Raw genomic sequence first — 10,609 nt, forward strand, 5'->3', positions numbered from 1 at the left:
ACATCTGAAAGGTAAATATTATGAAAGTTGTAAGTTTAAATACCCAAATACTCGATTCCGAATACTTCAGTAGTAATAATATGAATATCGTATTTAAAATTTCGAGAATTCAAAAACGTTGCTAGGCCGGAAGTAATACTGCCATCTGTAATAACTGCCGAGAAAATGATTTGAAAATGGCGTTGATTTACGACATAGTCGCGTATTGAGCAAGTCAAAAAGTGCTCTGTCAAATTTCAAATTCTCATGTCGTAATAACATCATATTAAGAATATCCCTATTTGAAAAACTATGAGAAGAAGACTATAGAAACGAAAGGTAATTGCCGAAAAAATTAACGGTCGAATAGTCGCGCACAAATCACGTCAAGAAGTGAGAACTCTAATTTGAAATTCACGCTGTATTAACATTGTATTACAAATTTTAGATATTGAAAAATGTCGTGAAGCAAGCAAAATTTAAAATTTACAAAAATAAAAAATCGAAAATTCAGACTATCAGAAATTACAAGCAATTTTTTCTACTGCAATTTGAACTTTCTGCACAAAGTATTTTTAATCTATAGTGTAATTCAATGGATTTCAGATAATAATATCATGGATTCAGATAATTCTATATAGACTCAGAAAATCTGTAGATAATTTTATAGATAAAAAATTTTTATTCTGTAAATTGTTTATTCCATTAATTAATTTTATTCAATGAAATATATTAAAATAATAATAATTTTATTCTATAAATTTCTTATTTCATTGAATAATTTCATGCAATAAAATAATTTAAAATGATGATAATTTAATTCTGTGATTTTTTCTGCAGAATAATATTTTTATTCTCTAGAATAAACAAAACTTATTGTTGAAAATCGTACTGTTGTGATAATCGGTAATATTACTCTCGTAATAATATGTGTGTTGTATATTCTGCAAACTCTATCGTACAATTTGTAATATAACTGTTATCATTCTGTATATTCTGTAATATTAGTGTTGTAGTATTCTGTAAGTTGTCTTGCTACTGTTTATCACGCTTGCTTTCAACAATGCAGTTAATTCTGTTTATGGCTATTACTTTGCGTTGTGTTCAAGATAAGCATATAATTACAGTCACCACTCATTTTCGAAACAGTTTTTACATTAATAATTTTTCCAGAAGAGTGAATTTTAATGACATGAAAAGGGATAAAAAATCCTTTTTGACAGAGTAAAATTCATCCCGCAACGTTGCAGAAACGACATAATCCCTCATCTACGAATCGTCATCTTTCCTTTTTTTTTTCTTCCTTTTTTCCCCCCTTTCTTTTTCAACGTTTGCATTCCAACCAAGAGATGTGTCACTTAAAAGTGTCAAAGCGAAAATCCACCGCCGTTGAAAATTTTCAAAATTAATTTTCTCACTCAAGATAAATATCTTTTCGTCAAAAAGGGGGTAAGAAACTTCACTTATTTCCCTTTTTTTTTTCTCTTCCTAAAAGGAAATGAAATGTTCTTCCGAATCACTGAATATGTAATAAATGATGGGAAATAAAATTGAATTTGAAGAAGTATCCATTTACTTTTAGTTTTGTTTAATGTTTCATTTTCTCAATGCTTTCCAGAACTTCGAGGTGGGCATTTCTGAAAAGGGACCACAAATATAGAAATGAATAAACTAGTGAAGCAATAAAAAAAAAGTTGAAAGTATGATAAACAATTACTTATTACAAATTTATTTATTGTTTATTGCAATCGTATTTTGGGGGAGCAACATTTTTGTTGCATATATGCAAGTACTTGATCTTATCTATTTCAGTTGCGGACGGAGACTTCAAGCCCGAAGATTAGCTTTGTTTCGAAAGCTACAGATTATTTTCCCCAAAATGGCTTTTTTAATTTAATTTGTACTTTTTTTGTTTGAATGTACAAGTTTATAAAGAACTCATAGGATTGCAACAGTGGTGTACGCAGGGAAGTACAAAGGGGGATAAGTTAGAATAATTTTCCTTGAGAGTGGGGGGGGGGAGACTCTTTTTGGAAATTTTTATTCAAATTGTAATAAGGATTTTTCACAGTTAAACGGAAAACAGCTCCAGAAAATCAGACCGGAAAAAAAAAGAGGAACGGAAATTAAGGCATCAGAAAAATCACAGGAAAAAAACGTTACGACACAAAATTTAGCCTAAATTAATGAAATATTATGAATTAATAAAATAATATTCATGATCTAATTAAATCTTTTTAATAGATTAAATATAATTAATTAGTTAAATATTTTTAAGCAATTTAATACTTTAAAATTAATACGCAAGGGTTAGTTTGAAGCTTGCTGAAAGAAATATATCACATTTAATGCTTTTTAATATTTTTATATGAGCTTTAGGAAATTTCTAATATTAATAATTACACTTATCGAATTGTGATATGATAATCAGATAAAAATAAGATTTCTACAACAAGTGAATTTTTTGAAGAAAAAAAAACTGTGTATTATAATGAAATGTTCTTCAATTTTGTAAAGATAGTTACACGCAGGTTATTAACTTGGTTTAAAAATTATAATAATAATAATAATAAGTTCTTCGCCGGATATTAAATAAAATATAAAATTGAAAGTATGATGCAATTTACATCATTACTACTACTAGATTACTACTACATTTTAAAATATGAAGTTTTTCTCTAATAAGAAATATTTGAAATCTTATCTTTAGATTAGTGAAAAAATTTTTGTAACTGTGATAATTATATCCCAAGCAGCAGTCATTATATTTATACATAAAAAATAAAACATAAAAAAACGTTATTTACACAAAAGAGGTGCAAGTTTTTACTTTATTTCATCGTCAGCAATCTCAAGCAAAATGCAATTTACGTCATTACTATTACATCGCAAATTTTTAATATACTCTTGAAATGACCTTTTTATGACATTCTTTTAAAGATAGGCTAAAATCTTTTTCATAGGTAAGTAACTTTTTTTTAGCAGTTTTTCGTTTATTATGAAGTGCAATATTTTCAAAATGTTAATGTAATGCTAATAAAACTGCCATAATTTACTGTTATTTTAATTTAATGCTTTATGTTTTCAGTCTTTTTTTATGACATACTAATTACAAGTATAATTTTGAAAAAAAATTCTTAATACATTTTTTTTCTAAGCTTTTATAGCGTTTATAATGTCAATATTATTTTTTAATCATGTCTCTGCTAAATAAAAATAAGATAAAAACAAATCGTACTTGACCCAAATTTTCTCCGTTAATAATTAATTCCAATGTATACGATATCGAGAAAACTCGAGATATAATCAAGGAAACGACGAAACGTAAGAGTGAAAAAAACAAATTTTTCATTTTCAAAATTTGATCTGTACGTTCTCTACACCTGACAGTACGCTCTCTACACCGTACATGCAGTACTCAGTATACATCGCCTAGAACAAAAATGGTCAAAACTGCCAGATAAGAGTAAAATATATCCTGTTTCTGGCTCTATGGGAGCCCCAGAACGATTGGGTAATTGTTACTAAAATTACAATGAAATAAGATTTTATAAAATTTGATAAAATTTGATTAATGTGGCAAAATTTGGAAATTTTATTATGATACTTTAGAATATATCACAAAAATTATTTAACCGATAAAATTTACTTTTCAGTTTTGTAGAAATGTGTGGTAAAAAAGAACTATAATTTTGAAACTCAAAATATACGGTAAACCGCTATCATATGAGAGGAAAAATTACCAATGAATGGCTTAAATACCGTGTATTTTTTATTTATTTAATTTATTTAGCATTTCAACCTACCTGGGTAGGAAGCGTGTGAAAAAACATTACATGTCTTAGAATAAAAAAATATGTATCAAAAATGTATATCACGTGGTACTTGGTGATGACTTCTACCTTAGAAGAATAATTTATTCAAAATTAATACCTAATTTTCGCCTGAAAGGTCTTAAGCCTCATAACAATTTTTAGTATCAATAAATATTAATTATAAATTAATACCTAAGTTTCTCCTCAAAGGTTTTAAGCCGCATAACAATTTTTAAGATCAATAAATATTAATTATAAATTAATACCTAATTTTCTCCTCAAAGATTTTAAGCCGCATAACAATTTTTAGGATCAATAAGTATTCATTTTAAATTAATACTTCATTTTCTCCTCAAAGGTCTTAAGCCTCATAACAATTTTTAGGATCAATAAATATCAATTTTAAATTAATACTTAATTTTCTCCTCAAAGGTTTTAAGCCTCATAACAATTTTTAGGATCAATAAATATTACACATTTCCGTACATCACGGTAAGGGAGCTTTGTGCGTAGGTCGTAATGATTCTACCACCATTGCATATTTTAGGATTAAAAAAAGGCTCTTATTGCATTTTCAGGGTAAAAAATATACGGCAGATTCCCAAACCGCATGGTTAGGTAGCGTGGTGAGGAGACTGGGTGATTATTACCATAAAAGCATTTTTTAGGATTAAAAATACTCCTTACGTTCTTTTAGAATAAACAAATATTGCAGATTTTTGTCAGCAGGGTGATTCTACCATTTGCTTTCCGATATAAATTATAGTAGCGCAGTGTACGCATGCGTCGCCATTAGAGTAGAGCTGCATTGTATAAAATTTTAAAGTACGGCAATGCCAATTGTACCTGAACTTATTTATTTTAATTTTTTACCTTTTCCCTTTACCTATCCACATCAAAACGTCGTTTGAATTCGATTATAGTTTGGCATTAAGCAATAAATATTTAAGCAAACAAAACTCCCCATCCCCTTCTATTCAAAAAGCTTAAAGACTAAAAACAAAGAATAAATGACAGCGTTTCTTCATAGAGGAGCTTACACTTTTCAATAATCATCATATCCGCTTTTTATGTAAATTGTCACCCCAAAAACTTCGTTTAGTTTTTAAGTTTCCCTGTTGTTAAAGATGAAAAAAATTAGGAAAGGTACAGAGAACTTTTTTTTTTCATTGTAATTTTATTTTGTTATCATTATGATTTCTTTCCACCTCATCCCCTCAGACCATTTTTTTTTCTCCTTCATCATTTTAAATTCATTTTTATACCGCGCTTCACCGCGTTTTTGCACTTATTTCGATAATGAAGAAATGAAGGACATAAATTGAAGGCGCCAGTTCCCGCGGAGTTATTTTTCAATTATGCCAGATCTCAAAAACCCATCGGGGATTATGAATTTATGATTTTTTTTCCCCGTTGGTTTTTGTCGTCTTTTTCGGTGATATTTTGATTTATTCATTTAAGTAGAAAGAATTTAAACATTCAGGTGTAGAGAGCGTAATTTTCTACCAGAGAAAAGGTAGGTACAAAAAGATAAAATGTAATCACAATTTTTCAAGATAGTTTAAATGTTATTTTCGATTTTGTACGAAAAGACATTTATGATGTCTACGCTGATTAAATTTTCCATTACTTCGTTTAATTTAAATGTAGTTTAATAATGTAGCTTATTTTTTAGTGGCACTATACTTAAAAACACGGTTTTAATTTTTTATAAGGAATATTATTCAGTTTTGCGCTTAAAAATTTTATAAATTTCATCGTTTATAACGGATGCAAAGTTTAATAAAAAGTGCTTGTGGAAATAGTCTGATTAGCGTTACTTTTTCTAATATTAAAATTTTTGCCTCATGCCGTTCCTTAGTATTGTTTCCAAACAGATATTTTACGAGTTTCGTAGTGTTTTTCTTCACTAAAAACGATCCTAGAAACACTTTTCTTAAGTTCCTCTCCCGACCGAACTCAATTGTAGAAGGGGTGGGGATGGGGTAGAAAAATTCTAAATATGCTTTTAATCGTTGTCATTTAATTTTCGCTAACGACCTGATGATGGATATTTATTCTATTGGATCGTATCTTACGATGGATAAGAAATTTAAAGTCCTTTACTCAATCAAAATTTGATCTAAAAAATTGCGCACGATATTAGATAGTCTGTAAATTTTTTTCTCACAAAATCATGCCAATCAGCAATTATTGAGAGATAATCAGCAGTTATCGAGAGATATTCAAATTATAAACAGTTGTTAGTTTTTAGATTTTTGCTAAATGCCTTTACTTTCATGCAATTAATGTTAAAAGAAATTGTTAGTGTCAACCAAATCGCTTTTCATCAGTTAAAACTGCATACCTGCCAACTTGTATGGTCGTTGAAAGATTTTACAAAGTGCTAGTAAAACAACAATTACGTCTGGAAGAATTTTCTAAAAATAAAACTATTATAACATCTATATCCATAATTTCCCTGCAAATAGATCTTATCAGCATTTTTTTTTAAAATTATTAATGCTGGTAGTTTATTATATAATATAATATTGTTGGTAGTTTATAATTGTCGGCGGTAGTTAAATTATTGACAGTTTTAAAAAAAAAATTGAAACCGTAAACTTCAAGATTTAATACGCCAAAACGCTAATGTTACTACCGCTCAGAAAATTATTTCCCAACAACTGTACAAGTTGACAGCTGCAGAACTGCAATGAAATTAGATTTTAAAAAATCTAAAAACTGAGAAAAGTGTAGTTTAAATAACTTACTCAAAACCACAAAACGCATCGTTTGGGTCAGGATAGCTTGGTTGGTAGAGTGTTAAACTCGTGTTCGAGAGTTCCAAGTTTCTGTGACAAGGTCCCATCCAAGGTCTCCGGTTCAAATCCAGGTGCACCCTGACCTTTGAATTTTGGTAGTTCAGGGGAAAGAGCACTCGCCTTCCAGTGATGTAAATCGGGTTCGAATTCAGCATCCGACTCGATATCTGGTTGATGCGAATTCCGCATACGGCTTGCACCGACCTCAGTGCTGACGTAAAATATCCTCGTGATAGACGGATCATGGGCTAGAGTCCCCTTGTCGTCACGCTAACCTTGGGAGGTTTTCGTGCTTTTCCTCTCCATGTAACGCTAATGCGGTTAAGTTCCATTAAAAAGTCCTCCACGAAGGCAAATTTCTCCCAATATTTGATCCAGGAGTTCCCTTGGCTTCTGTATTAAGTTCAAAATTACAAGGCTACGGAGTTGGACATCGGTAGTCATAAACCCAAAATCGGTACGCATTTGCGTTACATGGAGAGGAAAACAACGAAAAGCTTCCATGGTTATCCTCACAGCAAGAGGACTCTAATTCATGATCGATCTTCCACTGAAGGTATTTTTACGTCAGCACTGTTGTCAGTGGGAGCAGGATGAGGAGTTCATATCGACCAGTTATCACTAGTAATCGAACCCGGAATTACATTCTAGGCGGATGCTCTATCCTCTGAGTCACGATATATCCTGAAAATATATAGCTATGTTAAAAATCCCATATATCGCTCAGAAATAATAATATTCAACTCCCTGAAACAAACTTGGTAACGAAATTTTTTCGAAACGTTTAATTAATTCAAGACAAGGGATATCTCGCCATCTAGTGCTGATCCACCGCCATCATCAAGTATCACGTTCGCTCTTTTGGCGAGGATTTCCGCCATCAAATTAATTTTGTAAGTACTGATTTCCATTAGCAGTTGATCCAAGCTAATAACATTCCCAAACATCAATACCTACTCGTGAAAGCGAAATGATTTCTTTCTTGCGAAACATTGTGTCTTTATGTTAAGTTCCGTCTCAAGTGATTTCTGAGTTTTAATACTGTAATGCGTAGCTTATAGCTTGCAATGTCTCAAGAGTAGCAATTAGAAAAAATTGTAACAGACAGTCGCGCATTATTTAAAGGCAACTGTTGTATTTTTATGCATAAGAATGTAGTAATTTTTAATCGTTATCTTGTCTGAATTTTAAATTTGGAAAGAAAAATTTTTTTTATGAAATTATCGGCACTAATTTTTATTCAATTGGGTACTTGCATATGAAGAAGAAGAAAATCACGGATATCCATACATGTGACCTATGACGTCAGCGCCTGCTGACCGTTGTATAAGCAAAATGACGTGTTGAAGTTGAGCTAAAGTTAGAATGTTAATTAAAGTGAAATTAATTAAATACAGTGTCATATTGTGCATCGAATTTGTTGAAATATAATTTTTTCTCTTCTACGCTTTTACTTAACTTAGATTTGCTACTTGTTTATGTATTTCATTGTTACCACGATAGATTTTTGTTTCGTGTACCTGACAACTTTGATGCATACTAAGTTGATTTATGTTCTGCATGACATCTTTGCATACAGATCAACAAGTACAACTTACACAAGTTTCACTGATAAAGATTTTGACTTAAAAACAGCATCAATTAACCACAGTAGAAAACAATGCATCGAAAGTGGTCAACTTACACGGGTTTCACTTTCATAGAAGCTGCACCAATTGACCGCAACGGAAAACAATGCACCTCATACAATTAACTTACACAGGTTTCCCTGATAGAGAATTAGGCTTAGCTATGCTTTGCTGCAGTTAATAATAATAATAATTTGAAATTAATTTATCTTGTTCTTAGGCCTAAGAAAATCAAACATGATTTTTGTGCTTGAAAATCATAATTGTCTTTTTTTTTTAAAAAAAATCGATTTGTGATTAGGTTTTCTTAAGCAATCCAAATCCGAAAAGTTGTAACAAAAAGTAATACTTCAACTTAATTGGAAACAAATTTTTGCAAAGTTATAAAAGCAAATTTTGTTTCATTTCAAAAGCTTTTAGCGTTCGATATCTTTCAGCATTTAGTACTCTCTCTCTCTCTTTCGAGCTTCCTTCAAACGAAATAAAAAAAAATTTAAGCCATCGCTAAACTTCATTGACTCAGCATCCCAATTACTACTCAACTCAACTCACCCTCCTTTCATTGAGGAGGGGTGAGGAAGGCGGTAAAAGAGAAAAGGGAAATGACAGGGAAATTGGAACTCCTGGGAAAGTTCAAGGTGTGCTTTTCGAAATCTACAAAGGCGAAGTCCAGACTTCAAACACATGAGGGGAAAAACGAACGGCCCGAGCCGGTCATTACGGTCAAGACCCAGACGTAACCGCAACCGTTACGTGAAGCTTTACTCTCTGCCCTCCACCCTTATTACGCCCACAGTACCTTTTGGTCGATCGCTTTCGAGGGAACTATCATTTTCGACTTGTCGCCCCCTTTATGCTTACGTCTGCTTTTTGCTCATTTTATCCATCTCCACTCTCTGTTTATTCTCAGTTTGAGAAGGAAAAGGGTACTCTTCGCTTTTCTGTGGTTACCTCACTCGCCTTTCGCCAATAACGTCTCCCCACTCTTTTAGCCTCTTTGTTTTGCTAAGCAGAAAAGAACCGAGCATGATTTACATTCTTTTTAAGTCATACACAAATATTGTAGCGATGTTAAATTTATTCAGGCCATAATAAACTCAAATATTTTCTAATAAGCTGTACTTACAGAAAAAGTACTTTTAAAAGAATTAAAAAACGAAAACAAAATAAGCAAATGTAGGTCACTGAATAATTCATCCACCGAAATCGTCAACATATGTGCATTAACTCTAAAATAACACATGATATTGTGTGGTCTCTCGCAACCGACGTTTTCTCTGCATAAATTAGGGGTGAGATTAATTTTGGTTTCTAAGTACTAGTTGGTGGTGGTTGCCTGACTTTTTCAAGGTTGAAGCTAAAAGAATCGGGGCCCAAATGGTGACGTGACCACCCTTTGGGTCAATGAAGAAGAAGATAAAAATTTACCGATTTAGGCCGAATTAGAAAGTAGGAAGCCTTATCTTGCAGTTTATTTTTGTGGTAATACTACATTATATTTCTCGTATTAATAGGACAGAAATGTGCCTTGACTTCGAAAACCGCATGGAATTCAAAGTTGAAATATTTTATCATCACTTATTTGCTCAACCGTCTAGACGATAGGTCTCACCGTTCACCTAATGCTCTGTAGTAGGGATGTAGCGGGTTGAAATATCACCGTAACTTAGACGTATTTTTGGATTATTCTTCTCTAAATTGCGCTATCTATTCCTTCAAGGGCTTAGAAGGCTTCTTTGTAAGGAGTACATAAGACTCTACACGTATAAGAAACTAAAAATCTCTTTACTGCGCAAACCTTCGATAATGGACGACAAGTGATTTGAGGATCCTTTTAACTGTTCCGTTTCCTCTGTAAATACTTACCTCAATTTTTGTTGATATTCGGAGTTAGGAAAGAGGAGTAACTTGTATTGTTACGTAACGATCTCTGATTGTTTGTTTGTAAGAGAAGGAGAAGCATTCTTCATAATCAGTATTTGCTTTGATTAGGCACAAAGTTTCGGCAAATAATTAGGTTTCGAATATGAACTCGGTTAAAAGTTAACTTCGCTACGCCACAAAAGAAAAAGATGAAAGTATACAAAAATAAGGCCCCACCCTGGCCTCGTTGGCTCACCTTTCCATCAAATTCTCAGTTGTGAGTTCAAATCTCATAGTGACCTTTGGCTGTGAAGTCCTTCTTTAAAATGTGTATCTGTTCAAGTTGACAAAGGCTTCAGATCAATGTCTTATTTGTAATTACCACACATGCCTGTATATGCATGCGCAACAATAAAAAAAAAAGACTTTTTACTGATTATTGTCAGGAGTATTTAGATCATGAAGGACATTTATAATTCTAATGTGTGTGTATATATATATATATATATATACACACACT

This window comes from Parasteatoda tepidariorum, chromosome 9 (genome assembly GCF_043381705.1).
Source record: "Parasteatoda tepidariorum isolate YZ-2023 chromosome 9, CAS_Ptep_4.0, whole genome shotgun sequence".
NCBI classification, from domain to species: domain Eukaryota; kingdom Metazoa; phylum Arthropoda; class Arachnida; order Araneae; family Theridiidae; genus Parasteatoda; species Parasteatoda tepidariorum.